The 25,442-nt window shown below is 38.9% G+C and overlaps 1 pseudogene; it reads right to left on the reverse strand.

The window, feature by feature from the left end:
* LOC149208878 (sucrose synthase 1 pseudogene) overlaps window positions 1-13,166 on the reverse strand; it is a 40,339-nt pseudogene extending 27,173 nt beyond the window's left edge.
* Between the last annotated feature and the right edge of the window lie 12,276 nt (window positions 13,167-25,442).

Below are 25,442 nucleotides of genomic sequence, written 5' to 3' on the forward strand. Positions count from 1 at the left end.
CAGAATATTATTAACCATATGAACAGTAAACAGGTGCAGTAAAACAAAACAGATCATCACACATAAGAAGCACAGATGAACACCATGATATAAGGTGGAAACCCAATGTGGGTGAAAACCACCTGTTGCAATTCGTCTCTATCTTCTTTTAATAAGAAACTTCTTTTTACAATATTCTGTATCGGTGCAATCTTATACTAGTACACAAGCTTCTACCTATAGAAGACTACAACCTTCTCTCATTCTCCAACTTCTCCTGGAAGGGACCTACAGCCCCCTTACCTCTTGTACTAGCTAAAGTACTAGTACGTAGGTGCTGACCTAAAAAAGGCTACAACCTTCTCTTTTCTTCCAGGGACCATGTTTCATAAATTTTCAGACTGGATCCATAAATACAAAATAATCACTACTGCAATATAATCATTAACTCTGAATCACCGAACAACCAAATCACTGAAACCCTGTCATCAAAACACAGTCACCAAAACACAGACCAGAGCCTAGAACTTTGTAACAACCACTAGAACCAACAGCAACCTGAAATATGAAATATCATAATGTATATGCTACTTGACTATCTCAAACCATCGTGTATACGCACTTTCACTAGAGAGAACCCACGTACAGATCTGAAGATAATTACTCATACATTCGCTGCAATTTCCAACTTCAGATATACCCAAACCATGAGATGCATCAGTATTCAGATCTATTCATGAACATACAATGTAATGATAATACATTTTAGTCTTCAAGATCCCGGTTCATCAACCTTTATCAACCGCATTGGAGCCTCCTTGATTCAGATTGAGTCAAGTATCACAAACCCATAACCAGCATACTAGATCTCACCCTTGATTAGATATTCATCACTTGCACACTTGCACCTCTTGGCCTAATGATCTTCTCCTTATATAGGTTTAGGCCTCTCTCAATACCATGATCCAAAACCATGTAGGACCAATACCTGGGGTCAACACTTCAGACCAAATACCATGGACCAATACCAAAATACCAATTACCAAATACCACGAACCAAAACTTAGTTTTCCAACATGTACACGCCTTTCCTTCTATGAACCTGCATGTGTACATGTACGCACCTTTTTTTCTGCTCATCCACATGTATACACGCTTTCATCAAGGTTAACTTGCGTATACCTCTCTCTTGACCTTCTGTACTATGATCTATCATCTGATTGAGTTGCCATCAAGGACAACACCTGTATCATACCTCTTAGTGAGTTGCCATCAAGGACAACACCTGTATCATAATGCCAACATTTTTATGGTATAAAGGGCTTTGTTCTTGTAAAAAACTTGTCACTTGGTCAATTTTCATGGAGGAAATGATAGCACATTATGAGGATACAAATAAAAACACCTTCTTTAGCCAATTAATAAATCTCAAACAAAAGGGTTTAATGGCAGAGCACATTGAGGACTTTCAAAAATTGAATATAAAGGTAAATGATATTCTTGAGAAGAAAGGATTGATGCCTTAATAGGGAATTTATAGGATAACATTCAACATGAGGTTCCTCTTTGGGAACCTAATTCATTGAAGAAGGCATTTAGACTGGAATGAAAAATTGAAACCAAAATTATGGCAACAAGAAATCCTACCACTCACAATTATAAAGATGGAAGTATTGTTTCTCCTAGCCTTCCACAACCTACAAGGTTGACACCACAACAATTGGAAGAAGGAGAAAATGACCTTTGTTACAGTTGTGGTAGAAAATACACTAAAGATCATTAGTGTGTTGAGAAGAAATTACTTTGCATTGATTGTGAAGAGAAGGAAGAAAAGGATCAAGAAATGTCAAAAGAAGAGGATAAACACCAGGAACCAACCCTAGAAAAAGAAGAAATGAATCTGACAATATATTGTAATGCATTGGCATGAATTATCAATCCTCAAACTCTCAAGATAGAAGGACATATCAAGAAGAAAAAGGATGACCTCACTTTCGCGTAGAATCGAATGAAACAACAAGTAGATCAACATCACAGTGAAATAAGTTTTGATATAGTTGACTATGTATTTTTATTAATACAACCATACAAACAAATGTCCCTCAAGCAAGGTAAGAAGGATAATAGATTATCACCAAAGTACTATGGTCCTTACAAGGTGCAAGAAAATATTGGTACAATGGCATACAAATTGGAGCTTCTTGCATCTTACCGAGTGTCCCCCAGCTTTCCATGTTTCATGCTTAAAGAAGGTTATAGGTGACAAGCTCCCAATGCAAACAATATTTTTGAAACTTGACGAGGAAGGAAAAATCATATTGGAACTTGAAGAAGTCACGGAAACAAGAACCTAACAACTACGAAATATATCAATTTCAAAGTATCTCATAAAGTGGAAGAACTTACTCGCTGAAGATTCCACATGGGAGGACGAGAATTTTATACAAAAGCATCCAAAACTACTCAAGCGTTGAGTACAATATTTTTTGAAGGAGAGGGGAATTTTAGGTCCCTATACTACTAGTGTAACCCCTTATTGTTATTAGTGCAACCCCCTTATTATATTTGTGTGCCCATGTAGTCCCCATGTTGTTATTATTTTGCCCCATAGAATCCCACTATTGTTATTGTTGTGCCCTTACATTATTATTATTATGTCATCTCTGATTATATTATGACCCCTTAGACTCCTATATATACAAAGGAGGTCTTCTCATTTGTATCATCAAAGAATTGTTCTTTTGTGTAATCTAAAGGAGGTTTCCCCCTTGAAGAGGCTTATTTTGTAATCGTTTATCTATCTTTTCTATCTTTTTGTGAGCTTGTTTCATAACACCTCGTGTAATCAATTCCTAAACTGAAGGATTTGACCTTGAGAGAGGGGAAAATGGTTTTGGTCTATATGTATCTAGTCTTCAATCATAGAACAGGTTGGACATCAGTGAGTTGAACTCTTGGAGATCTTACTTCATCACTTTTGTAGAAATTCAAAGGATAATTGCAGCTATTATTCAGGAATTCTTATGTTGTGAGTTTTTGTTAGGTCCTATAATACTTGTGATTCCCCCATTACTATTGTCATTGTATCCATTATTAATATTATTTTGCCCCTATTGTCCCTGTATTATTATTATTTTGCCCCATAGAATCCCTCTATTGTTATTTTTGTGCCTTTATATTATTGTTGTTAGGTCGGCTTGGTTATATTGTGACCCTTTAGACTCCTATATATAGAAAGGAGGTTTTGTCATTTGAATCATTGAAGAATTTTCATTTGTGTAATGTAAAGGAGGCTTCCCCCTCAAAGAGGCTAAATTCTAAGGTGTTGATCTATCTTTCCTATCTTTTCATGAGTTGGTTTCATAGCATTTGGTATCAGAGCTTTGGATTCTAAGGTTTCGCTGCTCCAAACAAGTCATTGTGGCATTTTTGCTATAACTTTTTTTCTGCGAAGTTTAAGATGCTAAAAAAAAACCATTTGAGTTCAAATCATTCTAAACCTCGAGTTTAAATTTCAGAACTTTTCATGCTATATGTGCGGAGATATGATCTGAGGAAGTTGGCCTTTTTGAAGACTCCCGAGTTACATTCCAAACAAGTGACCTAGGGAACATCATCATAACTTTTGTTTTAAGAATCAAATGGAAATTTCATCAGAAAGTATAGAAATAAGACGGACTGTAGTTTTCTGTGTATATTTTTCAGATCCTAAGGTCAAAACTGTGGCACATGGCACTTCATACAAGTTCGCTCTTCTGAAAAGGTATATAATCAGGTCAACTTGGGAGATTCTGCATAACTCTTTATTGGAGAATCTAAATTCGACCAGACTGGTGGCATGGGAAAGAGGACACAGAGGGCTACTACGAGTTGCATTTTAGAACATGAAGATCCGAAATTACACAGATACATCAGATGCAATATTGAGCTCCTACAAAGTGAAAAAAGGTGTGTAGATTTTTTTTAATTTTTGCATAAGCTTGGTTTGAAAAATTAGTTTGAAGGAATTCAAAGGGTATAGTGAAGAATTATTAGCGGTAATTGATGCCCCGAAGAAAGAAAATGGAAACACCTAGTAAGCAACCTGAAAGCTCTAGCATGACTCATGAAGAAGAGGAAGAAATGCAACATGATACATCAAAATTACGAGACCAAGTGCAACAGATGTCACTTGCACAAAAAGTAACAGAATTTAATATGGATGGTTTAAAGAAAGATGTAGAAGCTAAGATGAATGGTTTACAGAAAGGCATGGAAGCTAAGATGGATGGTTTAAAGAAATGTGTAGAAGCTAAGATGAATAACATGGAAGCTAAGATGAATGATGTGGAAGCTAAGATGGATGATTTGAAGATAGATTTGAAGACAAGCATGGAAGATTTGAAGATAGGTATGGAAGATTTGAAGAGAGATTTAACAAAGTTTCTACAAGAAATGCTTACTAATAATGAAAGGGTAGTAAAGGAAACTCATGATGAAAACAAAATAAATGTTAATCATTATTTCATAGATTCTAACATTGGATCGAAGAACCAACATGTTCCAAAGATCGATATGAGGAAGTTTGATAGCAAGCATCCTGGAACTTGGATACTATAGATGGAGAAATTTCTCGATCTCCATAATGTCAAAACACACAAAAGGTATGTATTGCAACTTCATATTTGGAACCAAATCAGTTTATATGGTATCGTAGCTTTTATCTCATAAAAAAATTGTCACTTGGGCAATTTTTACAGAAGAAATGAGAACACATTATGAGGATACAAAAAGAAACACTTCTTTTAGCCAATTGATAAATCTCAAACAAAAGGGTTGAATGATGGAGAACATTGAGGACTTGCAAAAATTAAACATAAGGGTAAAATATATTCCAGAGGAGCATAAGATTGATGTGGTCATAGGGACTTTAAAGGATAATATCAAACATGAGGTTTGCCTTTGGGAACCTGATTCATTGGAGAAGGCATTCAGGTTAGCAAGAAAAATGGAAAGCAAAATTATGGCAACCAAGAAGCCTACCACTCACAACTATAAAGATGGAAGTGTTGTTGCCCCTAGCCTTCCACAACCTACAACGTTGACATCACAACAATTGGAGAAAAAAAGAGCAAAAGGGCTTTGTTATAGTTGTGATAACAAATACACTAAAAGTGATAAGTTCGCTAAGAAGAAATTATTCTACATAGATTGTGAAGAGGAGGAAGAAAAGGAACAAGAAATTTCAAAAGAAGAGGATATACTCCAGGAACAAACCCTAGATAAAGAATAAATGAATCCAACCATATCTTGTAATGCATTGGCTGGAATTACCACTCCTCAAACCATCAAAATAGAAGGACATATCAAGAAGAAAAGGGTAATAGTGTTGATTGATTCAGGAAGTACCCACAATTTTATTCATTGTAAGATAGAAAAAGAATTGAAATGCTTCTTATATCTAGCACGAGAGTGTCAAGTGATGGTTGCAAGTGGAGGAACCATAAATTTCTCTGGAAAGTTCCATAATGTCAAGCTATCCATCGGAGAATATGTATTGAATAGCCCAATGCTTTCCATTCCAATGGGTGGTGTTGATGTTGTACTAGGAGTCCAATTGCTACAATCCTTGGGTACAATAGCTTTTAATTTTCAAGAACTTTTCATGAAATTTTCTGTGGAAGGAAAGGAAGTTGAATTAAGGGGTATTGTAGGGAAACCGGGAAAGATAATCAGCTCTAATGGTATGACAAAGCTTCTAAAGAAGGAACAATGAGGTGTAATTTCACAATTATGTTCACTAGATGTTTCCACATCGAAATCATCCATTTCTTCAGATCTCCAAAAAATCTTGGACAATCATTCCAAGGTATTTGAGACTCCCAAAGGTCTCCCACCTATTCGTGATCATGATCACGCTATTCATTTGATTCCGGGAAGTGTTCCTCCAAACATTAGGCCGTACAGATATCCCTATGCCCAAAAGAGTGAAATTGAACGTATGGTTGTAAAAATGCTAGAGGTTGGTATAATTCAATCTATTCAAAGTTTTTTCTTTGCTCCAATAGTATTGGTGCACAAGAAGGATGGATCTTGGCGCATGTGTCCAGAATATAGGGAGCTCAACAAGCTCACTATTAAAGATAAATTTCCCATTCCTATCATTGATGAATTATTGGATGAATTGCATGGATCAATTTACTTCACCAAGTTGGATCTTCGTTCAAGATATCATCAAATCAGAATGAAGGTTGAAGACATTCCAAAGACAACATTTAGAACTCATGAGGGTCATTATGAATTTTTGGTCATGCCTTTTGGCCTTACCAATGAACCTTCTACATTTCAAGGTTTGATGAATATCATTTTCAAACCCTTCCTTAGAAAATTTTTGTTAGTATTTTTTGATGATATACTAATCTACAACAGGTCTTGGAAGGATCATGTTGAACATGTTGACAGGGTGCTAAAACTATTGAAGGAGAAACAATTATATGTAAAAATCTCCAAATGTTTGGAGTACAAGAGGTGGAATATCTGGGTCATATTGTGTCTCATGAAGGTGTTAAGGTAGACCCTAGCACAATTAAAGCCATTAAGGAATGGAAAATCCCCACATCCATAAAGCATCTACGAGGATTACTTGGGTTGATAGGATATTATCATAAGTTTGTCAATAATTATGGGAGAATAGAAGCACCTCTAACAACATTATTGAAGAAAGATGCATTTTCATGGACTCTAGAAGCAGCAAAGGCCTTCAAACATCTTAAAGAGGCAATGTGCCAAGCGTCGATCTTAGCTACACCAGACTTCACAAAAACCTTTATTATGGAAGGTGATGCTTCAGGAAATGGAATTGGTGCTATTTTAATGCAAGACAAAAGACCCATTTCTTTCGAAAGTCATCTGATCAAGGGAAGGTATTTACACAAAGCTATTTATGAGAAGGAAATGTTGGAAATACTACACACATTTAAGAAATGGCGACCCTACCTAATGGGAAGACACTTTGAGGTAAAAACGGATCATGATGGTCTTAATTACTTTTTATAATAAAGATTATCCTCTGAAAAGCAACAAAAATGGGTCACGAAGATGTTGGGTTATGACTTTGAAATCATCTACAAAAAAGGGAAGAAAAATGTTGTGGCAGATGCACTCTCAAGAAAGGATGAGGATGTGGAAGCATTATTGTGCACCATTTCTATTATCCAACTAGATTGGGTAAATGAAGCAAGGGAGGAAATGGAAGAATGACGAAGAAGTGTGGGCACTTATTTGAAAGTTACAACAAGATTCCAATACATCTTATACATTTAGTGGGAAAAATGATTCATTATGGTAGAAATGTTGCTTATACCTCTGTAAGAATTCCCAACTCAAACAAAATATTCTTATGGAATTGCACACTTCTCCATTAGGAGGGCACTCAGGATTTTTAAAATCTTACCACAGGGTTAAGAAGGAATTTTTTTGGGATGGCCTTAAATCCGATACTCAAAAGTTTGTGGCAGAATGTTTGGTTTACCAACAAAATAAAGTTGAAACAATTAAGACCCCAGGTCTATTACAACCTTTATCCATTCCAAGCCAATGTTGGGAGGAAGTTTCAATGGATTTTATCATAGGATTACCCAAGTCTGAAGGAAAGAGGGTCATCATGGTGGTAGTTGAAATACTTACCAATTATGCACACTTTTGTGCATTATCACATCCATTTAAAGCTAATACAATTTCTACTGCATTTATGGAAACAATTCAAAAGCTACATGGAAACCAAAAGATTATTGTAAGTGACAGAGATCCCATTTTCACTAGAAATTTTTGGACATAATTTTTTCTTATCTTGGTACTCAGTTAGCTCAGAGCTCATCTTATCATCCTCAATCTGATGGGAAAACTGAGATAGTAAACAAATGTTTGGAAGGATATCTTCATTGCTTTGTATCTGATTAACAGACATAATGGGTCAAATGGTTTCCTCTAGCTGAATGGTGGTATAACACTTCCTTGCATACTACAACAAAAATGAACCCATTTATGGCACTTTATGGATATTAGCCACCATCCATCACATCATATTTAAGAGAAAATTCTAATGTTGAAGCAGTGGAAGATCACATCGAGCATCAACAACAAGTTCTCAAACTCTTAAAGGATAACCTCACATTGGCAGAGAATAGAATGAAACAACAGGTAGATCAACATCACAGCGAAAGAAGTTTTGATGTAGGTGACTGGGTATTCCTATGATTACAACCATATAAACAAATGTCCCTCAAGCAAGCTAAGAAGGATAATAAATTGTCACCAAAGTATTATAGTCCATACAAGGTGTTGCAAAAGATTGGTACTATGGCATACAAATTGGAGCTTCCTACAACTGCTCAAGTGCACCCATTTTTCCATGTTTCATGTTTAAAGAAGGTTATAGGCAACAAGCTCCCAGTTCAAACAATATTGCCAGAACTTGACGAGGAAGGAAAAATTGTATTGGAACCAGAAGTAGTCATAGAAACAAGAACTCGACAGCTATGAAATCGATCAATTTTGGAGTATCTCATCAAGTGGAAGAACATATCCACTAAAGATTCCACATGGGAGGATGAGAATTTTATACAGAAACATCCAGAACTACTCAAGCATTGAGGACACCACTATTTTGAAGGAAAGGGGCATGTTAGGTCCCTATAATACTAGTGATTCCCCCATTACTATTGTCATTGTATCCCTTATTAATATTATTGTGCCCCTATTGTCCTTGTATTATTATTATTATGCCCCATAGAATCCCTCTATTGTTATTTTTGTCCCTTTATATTAATATTGTTAGATCGACTTGGTTATATTGTGACCCCTTAGACTCCTATATATAGAAAGGAGGTTTTGTCATTTGAATCATCTAAGAATTGTTCATTTGTGTAATGTAAAGGAGGTTGCCCACTCAAAGAGGCCGAATTCTAAGGCGTTGATCTGTTTTTCCTATATTTTTGTGAGCTAGTTTCATAACAGTATTTTATAGTGTTTCCTCTCATTTATAGTCTTATATGAAAGGTAATTCCATTCTCTTTCCATGATTATGTCTTTCAGTGATTTTCCTTAAAGGTTATAAACATAATTCTTAGTTTTAAGATTTGTTTTGTTAGGAATTTCATGTTTATGTCACTTGTCTTCTAATAGATGAATTCATGCTTCCCACGATCATTTTGATCTCTACATTTCCACTCTACACTACATTGACAAAACCCCAAAGTATCATGAAGGCATAACTACGTTACTCCTTTATATCTCTTGAAGTTGAACCTTTTTATCTTTTGACCTAGTTCCCTAATTTTCCCTCCTCATCCAGCAAAACCCTAAAACTTTCAAACCCTACCTGAGCCTAACATATCTATCCTAACATTGTTTCTTATTCCAGTTGGTGGGCTCCAGTATTGTAGCAATAATGCTACAACTCCTGGAACTCCCTTCTTTAATTTTATCAACCCGGTAGTTCGTAACAAACTTGGAAGCGACGGTGTTGTATGCACAAGTACTAGCTCTTGCCGCAGCTGTCACTTGGTCAGCTGGCACAAGTCCACTAGGAGCTTAAGCCAACTTCTATGAGCTCTTAGAAGAAGCTTTTTAATTGATGGATGAAAGCTAACTCGAAGGAAGCTAATCTAATTGCAAAAAGAAATTGAAAGCCAAAAAGAAACGCAAACCCTAGAAAACCCTAATTCTACCAGCTAGTCCTACTGATGCAAAGGAGAGCATGCAAACTACTGAAAGAGATGCCATTACTTATATGAAGGTAAAATACATGTGTCTAGACTACCTCTATCTGAAGAAAGTGTCTTTTTGTATTTTTGATTAAGTTGTTAGAATTATCATGCATGTGCTTTTAACTATTTTTGACTGTGCAGAGGTGGATCAAGGAGGAGAAATGCTTGGGAAAGGTTGGGAAGGTTCAGAGAGGGTCTAAGGGGTCCCTAACACCCTTCCAGAGAGTCTCACAAAGTTTGGCTGCCAAGAAACCGTGTTTATGAGCTTCTACAGGAAGTCTGCAGGGGTTCTACAGGCTGTTCTAGGATTTCTACAGGATGTTCTGTAATTTTTCTACAGGATGTTTCGAAATGGGATTTTGGAGCATGGATGGAGGGAAAAATATGGAGGAATGAGTATGGAGGTGAAATAGGGGTGTGAAGAAGTCTACGACTTGGTGGATGAGGCTAAGGAGCGATTGGATTTGTTCAAGGATGGAGGAAGCGATGATGCACAAGAATGTAGGAATTAGGGCAAGGTGGGGAAAGTATGGCAAATGAAGGGTACGAATCATGGACTAAGGGTTGGAGCAGATTATCTGATGGATTATGGGTAGATAGAGAAGGATAACAGGTGCTCTGCAAGTTATTTTTCGAATTTAACAAATGAAGACTTGGAAAATCAAGAACCTAATTACCTTGACCTAATCTGACCTAGATAATAGCAAAAGAAATGGAACATAAGTTTATTTGCACAAAATCAGATGAACTAACTATGCAACTAAGCAATCATAACCCTAAGCATGCAGTCAAAACTAATATCAAGTTTGACAACTAAGAATCCAACACTAATACTTGCATGGTGAAGCAAAACAACGTTTTTGTGGGCAGCAAGGTCACCTTTGTCCCAACTCACGATCCCACTGAGGGAGAGGTAAGATCAGAGGTGCTTGAGCCCCTTTTTCCAAGGATCCTTTATGTTATTAATCTATCCAAATCGATCTGAACATGAAAATCTACTTTAATCATCAAAAGCAACCTAAATAACACAACAAGTTTTAAATCTAAATAGCAGATTTTACTCTAAGAATGCAGCAAAGACACATGAAAGTAAACAAAGGAGGTACTGGGCACTTGAGATGGGCCCAACCCCAAGAGCTACAGCCTCCTAAGAGAGATTTAGAGCTGGTGCAAAGCTGGATTCATATTTATTGAGCAAGAAAAGAAGATTTACATCAAAACTGTCCACAATGGAAACTTGAAAATGTGCTGAAAGCAAAGCTAATCTACTGCATAAAAATCGAACTACAAACTAGCTAACTTCTGCCTACAAAATGACTAACCATTGGCTACAAAATGACTAACCACCAGCTAACCAAAATGAGGCCCTAAGCCTTCTTATTTATACAAATTGAGGACCCAACAGTCCTCCTAAACTTTAGGGACTCGGCTGCCCAAAACTTGTAGTTAACAGCAGTCCTACTTGACTTGCTTGGCTGCCCTTGTGCTAATTGATTTGGTGGCCCTTGAACTCCAAGCTGATGGTGGAGAATTCGAGGTAAGGGCCCATAAATGAAGGGGACACCTTCCTACAAATCCTCTCCCTTGTTCTCCCACGAATTTGGCTGCCAAGTGCTCAATAAAACCTTCAATTTTGTCTCCAAGTTGACCAAAGAGGCTACACAAAGCACCCATTAGACTTGTTGGCATAATGACTAACCCAATTCACTCTATTAGCATAAATATAATAAAAAACATGCAATAAACTAATGAGAATGGTGGATTAAGTTGAATTAGGAGGTTGAATGAGCCCAAATAATTATCCATTTTTGGGGCTCATCATCACCCCCTACTGAAAGTGTTGCTCATCCTCTGAGCAACCAATCTATCTCCTCATTTTTGATGGCCTTGGTGGCCTCCTTGTCATGCCAAGCTTCTGAAGTGATGTCCTTTTCTCTGTCATGAAATCATGCTTTTCTCTTTGCTTCTTCCCACTGCCTGCTCCTTTTCCTAGTGAATTCTCAACCTTGGTATGATTGTGCAAGTATATTCAATCTGATGGTGGCAATGGTGGTGAAAGGAGATGAAACCAGTGGAGGATGGAAGAAAAGAGTGGTTGCATGCCTCCTCAACAGACTTCTAGCTTCAAATACCTCTCCATAATTGATTCTGGCCTGCCCAAAGGCTTCTACAGGATGTTTTTGGTAAAAATACAGAACTTCCTGTAGAAAGTCCTGTAGCTTCCTGTAGAAGGTTGAACCGTGACTAAATTGTGCCCGAACCCTGAAAAAAATGAGTGTTCATGGAGGGGGTGGATGTGAGGATGCCTGGGAAATTGGTAGGGACACTTTTGCTTGTGCTGGGAGGCCGTTTTCTGGCTTCCTGTAGAAACAGTTCTCTGTCTTCCTGTAGAAACAGTCTGCTAACTTCCTGTAGAACCAGTTTTCTCTGATTTGGCTTGCTTGGCTGGGGTGCCTTCTCCTTGACCTGTGTTGTGGTTGCCTTGGGTGTGTCCCTACTTGTTTGGCCTTTTTCAATCTTCTCTGCTCTCTTCTGCAATCCTTTTCCAAGGTGTTTGTGCCATTGTTCCTCCCACAGTTTTAGGCTTAGCAATTTGGCCCATTTCTCCTTTTCCTCTCTGTTTCTTCCTTCTTTTTCTTTCTTGCTTTTCCTCTTGCTTTCCTTGTGGCTTTTTTCAATTCGTTGATTGCATGTTGTACCATAGGCCTCAGGAATCAACCGCGCCACCACAATAATTTCAGGTTTGATGTCCAATCCTTGATGTGTTGTTCTCAGCAACATTTCATTCTCCAATGCACAAACTTGATCAAGTATATACACAACCTGTCCACCAGTATCTGGCATTCCTAAAACAATTGCTTGGCCAAAATAACCCTGAGGTGAAATAATCACAACATTAAAGACCATAGGAATCCTTCCTAGAAATGTTTCTAAAGTTGATGGATCAGGGGCCTGCAAAGTCTCCAAGAGCAAATGAATCATATCCAAGACATGTTCTGCATTGTCTCCCCATCCTTTTTCCAATCCCATTTCTTGTAATTTGTATTCAAACTCTGTATGTGGTGTATTCTTGGGGAACTTTTTAAGATATTCCACTGCCATTACCAAGACTGAGCGTAGCTTGGACAAACTTTGTGTTCTCTCATTCAGCATCATCTTCTGGCCTCTGTAGTTGTGTGCTCGAAGGAAATGCAGCAAGGGTTGCATGCTTTCTCTATCATGGAATAATCTTGAGGACAAATGCTGATTGAGAAATTGAATTCCACTACCAATGGAAGATGGCTGTGTTGGGCGAGGAAAAGATTCATTGAAGGGCTCAAGGTCTAGCTTCAATGCATATTTATCCTTGACACTTTCATCCACAAGGTGCTCCTTGAATTCCAAATATTCAGCCACAGAAAGTTGTTCAACAGCAAGTTCATCAACATTTGACACGGACATAATCCCATATACCAGACCTTGGCCGTACTGCAAGGACAATCTATGGTGGAAGAATGATGTCCTCCTGTGTCTTAACACATCTCCAAATAGCCCTTCTTTGAGCGTTTGAAGTTCATCATTCTCTCCCAATACCTCTGTTAGTCATCTAATAAATGATGAGGCCACAAAATCTTCTTCCCTTGTGCTACATATCTCTCTTCAGGCTCCAAATTTAATGAAGAAAACTCGGGCTTTTCTGCTCTGGACGGCTTTGCTATACTTTCCTGTAGGACGTCTTCCTGTAGAAACGCCTGTACAGTGCCCCTGCGCCTCTGTGCGAGCTTGATACACAGCAGAATATCGAAGACAGGTAGAAAAACTCAGCGGAGGACGATAGGTTAATCATTTTGTGGAAGCAGAGGATGCATACTTCAGTTGAAAATGTTGCAAGTGCAAGTTAACAACAATCTGTGAGTTTCAGCTGAGCGTTCATTAATTGTTGCGTGATTTGTGGTGAAGGAGTGAGGTGGCCAGGTGTACGTGGCCACATGCAGACGGTAGTGCTATGATGAGCTGCATGTCCTCTTCTTGTTAATCAGTTGCACTGGAGTTAAAGCCTCTACCTCTGTCTGTTTTTTTTTTTTTTTCACGTGAGTTGTCTAACACGTACACTGCATGATTCCTGGCTGATTGCTAGAGAATTGGAAAAGGAACTATCGGCTTAATCTTGCTATATTCATGCCTTAATTCCACCATTCCATTTGTTCATGCAGTTTTTAAATTAGATCTGTGTAATAGAAGAACGAGTTTCAGTCACGTACCTGAAGTCAAATGGCTGTCGTGAGCTGCTGTGGCCTGTCATTGCTGCATGCATTTGATTCTATGGTTGCACTATGGCTTGGTTGCTGATTCATGTCTGGTTTCCTTGTGCAGGTGTCCTCTGGCCAGATGCATGCTACAGGAGTTCATTTCCACGTTCAGATCTGCACCCTCAAGCTGCTGCTGCTGAATTTTCACTGGATAGAAACTTGTTTTTGCCATTGCTCCCAAACGGTAAACCGGATCAATCTGAAACTTGCTGAGCACGTTCCTATCATCATTATGCATCTCCCATAGCAAAATTACGATCAATGGATGCACAAATTTCGAGAAAAATGGAAAATGGCTGAAGATTTCAGAGATCGATTTCTCGGAAACCGTGCATCAGAATCAGCTGAAACTGCTTGGGTAGGCTACTATCACCCATGTGCATCTCCCCATGAAACAGGTTTTGAAACGGATGCACGGATATGGAGAAAATGCAAAAATGGTTGAAGGAGATGGAGGCTGATTTCTCGAAAACCGTGCATCGGAATTGGCTGAAACTGCTCAAGCATGTTGCCATCACCCCTGTATGATTCTCTGTAAAACGGTTTTTCAAATGGATGCATGGTTTTCAAGTTATGGAAGAAACAAATTTTGTTCTAGGTATTTTTGCTTCAAGGCATTTTGCAGTTTTGTTGCATGGTATGAAAAATTGAGCTTGGGTTGTGATGCAGGCATGGAGATGATGGAGGAGGAGTTTGAAAAGTGCAGGAGGACTTCTGAACCCTTGAGGAAGCTACCATGTTCACCAAACCACCTTTTTGAAATCCATTTCTAGCTTCCTACAATTTCTACAGGAACTTCCTGTAGAAGCACAATGAAGAAGCACAATGAGGTGGAGAAGATGATGGAAAAGGGTGAGGAATGGGAACATGGATGCTTGCAGGCATAACCAATGGATTCCAAGCTTTAGATCCCCTTCCAAAATCGAATCTGGCTCGCTTGAAGGTTCTACAGGATGTTTCCTGTAGAAATATAGAACTCCCTCTAGAAGGCACAAAAACTCCTTTGTCTTTGTTTTGAGTGATCCTCCTGACCTGCAATGTCATTGCTGCAACCTGAAATTATTCACTGGAAATTAGATTTATTTTTCTTTTCCTTTTTCTCTTTTTTTTTTTTTGAAAAACAACTAGGGCGCCTCATGGAGGTTTTCACCCTAATTCCCTGCCCTGGGCACCTCCAAGGGAGGTTTTCACCCAGAGATCTTATTCTCTTTTCTCTTTTTTCCAACCCATTGACCGCCTCATGGAGGTTTTCAATCAATGAGCCAATCTAAGGCACCTCCGAGGAGGTTTTCACCTTAGATTTCTATTTTCCTCTTTTTTCATTTTTTTCTTTTTCTTTTTTTCTCTTTTTTTCTTTTTTTTTTCTACCCTACCCTACTTGAAAAACAAAATCATTTTCAAGTATAAGAATACTTCCAATGGAGCCATGTGCACATCGAGATTAGAGAAAAAATGATGTGAAGGCTCGAAATGCATGCTTGGACAACTATCTAGACTTTAGAGACCAAATGATCTGACTTTGAAGGGATCAAACATAGCTGAGGAAGAGAGTACCGCTGCAACTTAGTGACCGTCTGAAACCATATCTCAATATAGCTTTGATATCCATGGTCCTTTTGCTGATCTGGATCATTCTTCATGTCACCTTCTATCATGACCTTCTCATCTTCCTCTTTTTGCTGATCTTTCTCTTGAGTACATGGAGGATTTGATGGTAACCATGAGGGAACTCTCTCGATCTCTGATTCTGATCTCTTCTCTTCATCAAGTGCAGCCCATGGTTCTTTGATCTCCTCTTTGGAATCTTCTTTTTCCTTTGGTCCTTCAATGTTGTCAATATAATCTCTGTTTTGCAACACTCTTCCTGAGCTTTGGTGAACATCATTGAGCTCAAGAGGAGTCATTTGCACATGTTGTGCCTCAGCTTTGCAATTGGGTTGAGCTACTCCATTGTATGGCTTTGGAAATGGTATGGGTAGTTGAGTGGAGGTGTGAAATTGAGATGGAGATGGATGGCATTGTGGTTGGGTAGGCATTTGGGGTTGCCTTGGTGGAGGAGGAGGCGATGGTTGTGGATGAGCAGGTGGTGGAGGAAAATAAGCGGGAGGAGTGTTGTATTGGGGCCTCCACCCCTGATGATGTGCATTCCACTGAGGCTGTGGCTGAGCATAAGAGTGAAACAAATGAGCAGTTGGTTGGGCATAATATGGAGATAGATCGGACCAAGGAGGGGGTGTGGACGAGGAAGGATGAGCAGGGGGACCCCAAGAAGGCATGAAAGTGGCTTGCTATGGGTCATAATAGGTCTCGGATGTCCCTTGCAGTTCCTGCTGGTAAGATCTAGGTCCATGCGGCCAACTTTGGTTCATATAATAGAGTGATTCAGTGGCTCCTTTGGCTCTCTGATATGCAGCTTTGAATCTGGGTAAGGAAGGGCACTAATCTATAGGATGGTATTCTTCACAGGCAAAACACACTTCTATGGAGTACAATGGACATTCGTTCCTAGGATGCTTTCTAGTGCACCTAGGACAAAAAATGGCCAAAGCCCTCTTGGCTTCTTCTTGCTTCTTTTGGATTTTCAAGGTATCCAGTTGCATGGCAAGAAACTGCCTTACCTCGCTCTTCAAATCTTCCATCTGATTTGCAAATTCATCTTTGGATAAGGTACTGCTCCCAACATTTCTTCTTGCAGCCATTTGCTCTAGAGGAATGTTTTCTTCTTCTTCTCCCCTAGAGGATCTTTAAAGATGCCTTGATGTCCACCTAGGGCTTCTTCTTAATCACAGCCAGCGAAGAAGAGAGAAGGTTGGCTGTGTGAAGCAGTGGGGGCGTTGTGCAATCATTTTTCTAACTTATCTCTACTCCTACAAGGCATGAAATGAAATCTTTTTGGTTGATTTTTGCTTTTTTCTACTTCTACCTGCAAGACTGAAATAGATTGAACTACAACTAACTATCTTGCTAAAATGAAAATGCGGAATTGAAATGAAAGCAAGAAAGGACTAATCCATTTTGCTCAAATGAAATTGCAGGAATGAAATGCTAGTCTACGCTTGCAGAATTGAAATGCTAATCTACGCTTGCAGAATTGAAATTGTGGAATAGAAATGCTAATCTATGAAAGTGGGAAATGCTAATCTACTTTTGCATAAATGAAATTGCATAATGGAAATTAAATAAACTACTTAGCAGAAGATTGTAGTGGAAAATAGAAGAAAAGCAGCAATCACTAATACTCTGACGCTTCCCCGGCAACGGCGCCAAAAAGATGGTGGGCTCCAGTATTGTAACAATAATGCTACAACTCCTGGAACTCCCTTCTTTAATTTTATCAACCCGGTAGTTTGTAACAAACTTGGAAGCGACGGTGCTGTATGCACAAGTACTAGCTCTTGCCGCAGCTGTCACTTGGTCAGCTGGCACAAGTCCACTAGGAGATTAAGCCAACTTCTATGAGCTCTTAGAAGAAGCTTTTTAATTGATGGATGAAAGCTAACTCGAAGAAAGCTAATCTAATCGCAAAAAGAAACTGAAAGCCAAAAAGAAACGCAAACCCTAACAAACCCTAATTCTACCAGCTAGTCTTACTGACGCAAAGGAGAGCATGCAAACTACTGAAAGAGATGCCATTACTTATATGAAGGTAAAATACATGTGTCTAGACTACCTCTATCTGAAGAAAGCGTCTTTTTGTATTTTTGATTAAGTTGTTGGAATTATCATGCATGTGCTTTTAACTATTTTTGACTGTGCAAAGGTGGATCAAGGAGGAGAAATGCTTGGGAAAGGTTGGGAAAGTTCAGAGAGGGTCTAAGGGGTCCCTAACACCCTTCCAGAGAGTCTCACAAAGTTTGGCTGCCAAGAAACCGTGTTTATGAGCTTCTACAGGAAGTCTGCAGGGGTTCTACAGGATGTTCTAGGATTTCTACAGGATGTTCTGTAATTTTTCTACAGGATGTTTCGAAATGGGATTTTGGAGCATGGATGGAGGGAAAAAGATGGAGGAATGAGTATGGAGGTGAAATAGGGGTGTGAAGAGGTCTAGGACTTGGTGGATGAGGCTAAGGAGCGATTGGATTTGTTCAAGGATGGAGGAAGCGATGATGCACAAGAATGTAGGAATTAGGGCAAGGTGGGGAAAGTATGGCAAATGAAGGGTACGAATCATGGACTAAGGGTTGGAGCAGATTATCTGATGGATTATGGGTAGATAGAGAAGGATAACAGGTGCTCTGCAAGTTATTTTTCGAATTTAACAAATGAAGACTTGGAAAATCAAGAACCTAATTACCTTGACCTAATCTGACCTAGATAATTGTTGGAAATAATACTGAGAGGGGGGGGGTGAATCAGTATTATCAGATCAATAAAACTTTTTCAATTTCATACTCAGAAACATATACGCTACTTCAGTTAAGTGAACCCGCGTGTACACGCTGTTGTGTCTAAAGCAACTAGCGTATATTCAGAAATCTTATGATTCAGTTAGCTTATCTTCAGTAAATGCATCAGAACATTATTAACCATATTAACAGTAAACATGTGCAGTATAACAAAACAGATCATCACACAAAAGCCACACACATGAACACCAAGATATAAGGTGGAAACCCAATGTGGGTGAAAACCACCTGCTGCAAGTCGTCTCTATCTTTCTTTAATCAGAAACTTCAGTTTACAATCTTTTGTACTGGTGCAGCCTTATACCAGTACGCAAGCTACAACCTGCAGAGGGCTACAACCCACTTAGCTCTTGTACTAGCCGATCCATTTACTAGTACGTAGGTGCCTGCCTACAGAATGCTCCAACCTTTACTCGTTCTCCAGTTGCTCCTGGAAGGGAGCTACAACCCCCTGGCTCTTGTACTGGCTGATATGTTTACCAGTACGTAGGCGCCAGCCTACTGAACTCTACGATCTTCCCGAGACCACGTTTCATACATTTTCATACTGGATCCATAAAACAACCTTCATCATCAATCTCTGAATCACCCAATACTGAATCACTGAAACCCTGTCAACAACATAGACAACATAACAATAACCAGATCCAACTTCATCTTCAAATATCATACTTCACATTGTATACGCTACTTGGACAAACCCAACCTGCGTGTATACGCTCTTTTTCCAAAGACAACCTGCGTATAGATCTGCAAATCCTAACTTATAATTCCGCAGCTATATCAGACATCAAAACATACCCAAATCATAACAATAAACATGCGTCAATAGATCTAGTCTATCCACAGTCAAACCATATGAAGATAATCATTCCAAGCCTTGAGATCCCGTTCCATAGTTCATCATCCTCCACATGAGTGAAACCATGGTTCAGATCACCAACCCATAACCAGCATTTGGATCTCACACTTCATCAGATATTCATTACTCATTCCCACACTTTGGCCTAATGATCTTCTCCTTATATAGGTTTAGGCCTTTCATAATACCATGTCCAAAACCATAGTAAAACAATACCATCAACTCAATACTAGGGATCAACACATCTGTCGAGATACTTTGGTCCAAAAACATAGGCTCAAGTACCGAGGACTAACTACCATGGACCAAAAGTAAGCTTTCCGACATGTACGCGCTTTTCCGTGCATGAAATTGCGTGTATACCCTACTTGGTATATAGCGAACCTGCGTATATGCGACTTGGTATATAGCGAACCAGCGTGTATACGCGACTTGGGCTTAATGAACCTGCGTATATGAATTTTCTCTTCTTCTTATAGTCTGATCATCTATTCCTTGCTGCTGACCTTCTGCACTATGATTTGTCATCAGTGTGGTTTGCCATCAAGGACAACACTTATCTCATAATGCCAACAATCTCCCCCTTTGGACTTGATGGCAAAGCTAACTTGTCAAACTTAGAACTATCATCTGATTCCTTTGAGCTGTCCTCCATCAGTCACATCTGATATCTCTTCTGAAGATTCATCCAGTTATACATAAGTGAGATGTTCTTCTATGAGAGGGTTGCCATCAAGTACAACACATGCATCATAATGCCAACAATCTCCCCCTTTGGATTTGATGGCAACAACACCAAATCACTCTCCCCCTTTGACATCAAGGGCAAAGGGTGGACCAAGATGTTCTCTTCCTTTGCTGAACATTTCGCTGTCCATACTCCCCCTGAGTATCTGTTAAAATCTCTGAATGATCTCCCCCTTTGTATATGCCGAAGTGTACCAATCTGTCCATGCTCCCCCTGAGTACATGCCGAGTCTCTGTACTGCTGAAGTGTGATGTTCATGCTCTTCTTGACTGTAGGCAAGATCTGCAAAAGATGTTCTTCAAGAAGAACATGACTCTATACATCATAAAGACCTTCCTATCACCAAAGACTCATACATACATCCATCTCTCAACTAAGTGAGGATATACAAGAATTGACTCATCCACCCAACCAAGTGGGGATACATCAAAAGTTTACATATGACAACCAATCACATTGCATCAATCATCCCAGGCATAGTGGGGAAACCAAAATAGGCCATTACATGACCTTGACACCATGAAAGAGATACCACAAAAGAGATATATGACATAGAGACGAAATATCTAGAGCAAGACTTATGAATGTCACCAATAACTGATATTGGTAGCATCTGTCAATCACCATTCAGATCAGCAACCAAGAGATCCTTCTGTTCTCCTTTCTCCTTTATTCCACCTGAAACCAACAACAAATGTGAACTAGAACCAAAAGCTTCTAAGATAATGCCAACAATGCATCATTGGAATTTTATCTGCTCCCCCTGAACCTGTGCCAGATGGTCTCTGTCAGACCCATATCAGAATCTTCTCATTCTGAGTTTGACCCACTGATTTCCTTCAAATTATCATATATGCGACTGTATCCACATAAACAAGCGTATATACGCGGATAGTCCTTATCCAACTCGCGTACACAAATTTCCATATCAGCAACCTGTAAATGTCCTGTAACAAGGTATGTCTGAACATAGATGTCAACTCCTCCTTTTAAACATCATCATGAAATCATTCACATTATATGTGAAACCACCATAGCCACAAGATCTACATGGTCCAAGTATCATTACTTGGGAACATCTGCATCAATCAACATATGTAAGTATCAACCTATCATCATATAGATAAGAACTCATCATCATGTCTCCAACAAGGCAACTTTGAGTAGTCATCCATGTATCAGCACTATGTATCTTGAGCTCAAGCCCTTTTTGACAGAACTTCTTGATATCATCAACAGCAACAATCCTTATCCACATGAGAGCCTGCATCATAACTGTATGATCTTTATGACAACAGCAGTATATGAGTGACTCAACATCAAGTGAGGAAGATGTGTATTCAAGCTTTGTACTTCTCCTTATCTTTATGAACATCGCCACATAAGCACCATATATGCATCATCAAAGAATCAACCATAAATCTGATCTCAACATCAACTATGTATCCCCAAGAATCATATGAGATTTTATCATGGACAACTCATAATCATAGCAAGATATATCATTTAGCCATATAAGCATCATCACCAAGGACTATTAACCATAATGCCAACAATGATTTATTAAAGGCATATGCTCCCCCTCAACCTGTGCCATCTGTTAGATCTGATCATGCATATATCAACAATAAGCATCAAGACATCATCAAGTCAGGGTCAAAACGCTTCTAGACATCTTACAAGTATCAAAACATTTCCACACATCCTCAGCAGACTGTAACTATTAATCAATAGAGAAGATAATAGACTGAATCATATCAGGTCCTTTTTCTGAGCCTGTGCCCACTGCTTTTCCTCATACTGACATATACGCGACTTTGCAGTGTCTAACTCGCGTATATACGCGACTTCCCTTTATGGAACTTGCGTATGAGATTCAGGATACTGAAGTTTTACACCTTAAGCTCCCTCTGAGTCTGTTATGTCTGTGTTGTGCTGTATCTGAGTACATTGTGTTGTGCCACATCTTTCTGACTGTACTTCCTTCTTCTTCCATATCTTCAAGTGTGATGATGTTTTCTCCTTTTGGTGCGATGTCCGTCCTTTGTTCTTGCATTCCTTTGCTATATGTCCAAGTTTGTTACATGCATAACATCTTACATGTTTCATATTCCTCCTGTAGCAATCAGCAGCTTTGTGACCAAACATATTGCAAGCAAAGCAATATCCATTAAAGTATCTTGAATGTGATGATCTTTCTGCATGATGGTCTTGAACTCTTCTTCTTCCACATCTGGCTGCAACATGTCCAAGATTATGACATAAATAACATTCAACATTATTCATAGGAGGAGTAACAGATTTTCTTTGAAGAATTTCTTTCCTTGGTTGAGATGAGATTGACCTTTCATCTCCTTGTTGATCATTTTAGATTTCTCTTTATAGTTCCTTGCCTCACCTTGTGAACTAGATTCGCCTTCAACAGATTCATGAAAACCAAGACCAGTCTTGATAATAGGAGACCTTTGACTACTAAGAATATCATCCAAGGCTTTAGTACTATCTTGAAATCTCAACAGTTTATCCTTTTCTTCTAATTTACCTTTCAAGATATTTACCTCATCTTGAAGTTGTTCCTCCTTTTCTAGACATTGCTTCTTCATGTCTTCTTCATCTTTCCTTCCTTCTTCCAACTGATGCCTTAGTTTGAGAATCTCCTTTTCTTGCTCTTCATTCAGATCCTGCTGCATTTGACGAATTCTGAAGGCACATTCCTGTTTTTCAATAGCTTGGAGTAGATCTTTATTCTGCTTCTTTGATTCTTCAAGATCTTCCTTTAGTGAGCAGATCGTGGCTTCAAGACTTTCATAGTAACTAGATCTATCTCTGAGTTTCTTGATGGTTGTTCTTCTTTCATTGACTTCATCTCTTAATGATGTCACTTCATCCTGCAACTTTTGACATTGATTTTCCTTGTCCTTGAGTAACTTTCTTACCTTGTTTCCTTCCTCTGATTGAGCTTTTAGTTTGGTAACTTCTTCTTTGAAAGCACATTCCCTTTTGTTCAATAGATCTTGTTGATCTTTAATTTTGTCTGTAAGCCTTCTAAATACTGCCTCTATTTGATATCTTTCTTGTTCACCCATAAGAGCAAGTTCAGTAGTTTCACTATCACTTCCATCTCTTTCACACGGAAATATAGCTGGAACATCAGAGGATAACACATTCATACCTGATAATGATTCTGAATCTGATTCTGAATCTGAAGAGCTTCTTATACCTAATCCCCAATCGATTCTCCCACTGTCATAGTTCTTCTGAGATGTCTTCTTCTTCTTAGGTGCTTTCTTCTTAAGCTTCTTTCCCATAGTTCCACGGATCTCCTTCAAGCGATCAAGCTTCTACCAAAGGACCTGCTCTGATACCAATTGTTGGAAATAATACTGAGAGGGGGGGGGTGAATCAGTATTATCAGATCAATAAAACATTTTCAATTTCATGCTCAGAAACATATACGCTACTTCAGTTAAGTGAACCTGCGTGTACACGCTGCTGTGTCTAACGCAACTAGCGTATATTCAGAAATCTTATGATTCAGTTAGCTTATCTTCAGTAAATGCATCAGAACATTATTAACCATATTAGCAGTAAACAGGTGCAGTATAACATAACAGATCATCACACAAAAGCCACACACATGAACACCAAGATATAAGGTGGAAACCCAATGTGGGTGAAAACCACCTGCTGCAAGTCGTCTCTATCTTTCTTTAATCAGAAACTTCAGTTTACAATCTTTTGTACTGGTGCAGCCTTATACCAGTACGCAGGCTACAACCTGCAGAGGGCTACAACCCTCTTAGCTCTTGTACTAGCCGATCCATTTACTAGTACGTAGGTGCCTGCCTACAGAATGCTCCAACCTTTACTCGTTCTCCAGCTGCTCCTGGAAGGGAGCTACAACCCCCTGGATCTTGCACTAGCTGATATTTTTACCAGTACGTAGGCGCCAGCCTACTGAACTCTACGATCTTCCCGAGACCACGTTTCATACATTTTCATACTGGATCCATAAAACAACCTGCATCATCAATCTCTGAATCACCCAATACTGAATCACTGAAACCCTGTCAACAACATAGACAACATAACAATAACCAGATCCAACTTCATCTTCAAATATCATACTTCACATTGTATACGCTACTTGGACAAACCCAACCTGCGTGTATACGCTCTTTTTCCAAAGACAACCTGCGTACAGATCTGCAAATCCTAACTTATAATTCCGCAGCTATATCAGACATCAAAACATACCCAGATCATAACAATAAACATGCGTCAATAGATCTAGTCTATCCACAGTCAAACCATATGAAGATAATCATTCCAAGCCTTGAGATCCCGTTCCATAGTTCATCATCCTCCACATGAGTGAAACCATGGTTCAGATCACCAACCCATAACCAGCATTTGGATCTCACACTTCATCAGATATTCATTACTCACTCCCACACTTTGGCCTAATGATCTTCTCCTTATATAGGTTTAGGCCTTTCATAATACCACGGTCCAAAACCATAGTAAAACAATACCATCAACTCAATACTAGGGATCAACACGTCTGTCGAGATACTTTGGTCCAAAAACATAGGCTCAAGTACCGAGGACTAACTACCACGGACCAAAAGTAAGCTTTCCGACATGTACGCGCTTTTCCGTGCATGAAACTGCGTGTATACCCTACTTGGTATATAGCGAACCTGCATATACGCGACTTGGTATATAGCGAACCAACGTGTATACGCGACTTGGGCTTAATGAACCTGTGTCTATGAATTTTCTCTTCTTCTTATAGTCTGATCATCAATTCCTTACTGCTGACCTTCTGCACTATGATTTGTCATCAGTGTGGTTTGCCATCAAGGACAACACTTATCTCATAATGCCAACAATAATAGAAAAAGAAATGGAACAAAAGTTTATTTGCACAAAATCAGATGAACTAACTATGCAACTAAGAAATCATAACCCTAAGCATGCAGTCAAAACTGATATCAAGTTTGACAACTAAGAATCCAACACTAATACTTGCATGGTGAAGCAAAACAACATTTTTGTGGGCAGCAAGGTCACCTTTGTCCCAACTCACGATCCCACTGAGGGAGAGGTAAGATCAGAGGTGCTTGAGCCCCTTTTTCCAAGGATCCTTTATGTTATTAATCTATCCAAATCGATCTGAACATGAAAATATACTTTAATCATCAAAAGCAACCTAAATAACACAACAAGTTTTAAATCTAAATAGTAGATTTTACTCTAAGAATGCAGCAAAGACACATGAAAGTAAACAAAGGAGGTACTGGGCGCTTGAGATGGGCCCAACCCCAAGAGCTACAGCCTCCTAAGAGAGATTTAGAGCTGGTGCAAAGCTGGATTCATCTTTATTGAGCAAGAAAAGAAGAGTTACAT

Source organism: Pinus tabuliformis, chromosome 1_2 (genome assembly GCF_031772625.1).
Source record: "Pinus tabuliformis cultivar Carrire ecotype Pingquan chromosome 1_2, CPIR1, whole genome shotgun sequence".
Classification (NCBI taxonomy): domain Eukaryota; kingdom Viridiplantae; phylum Streptophyta; class Pinopsida; order Pinales; family Pinaceae; genus Pinus; species Pinus tabuliformis.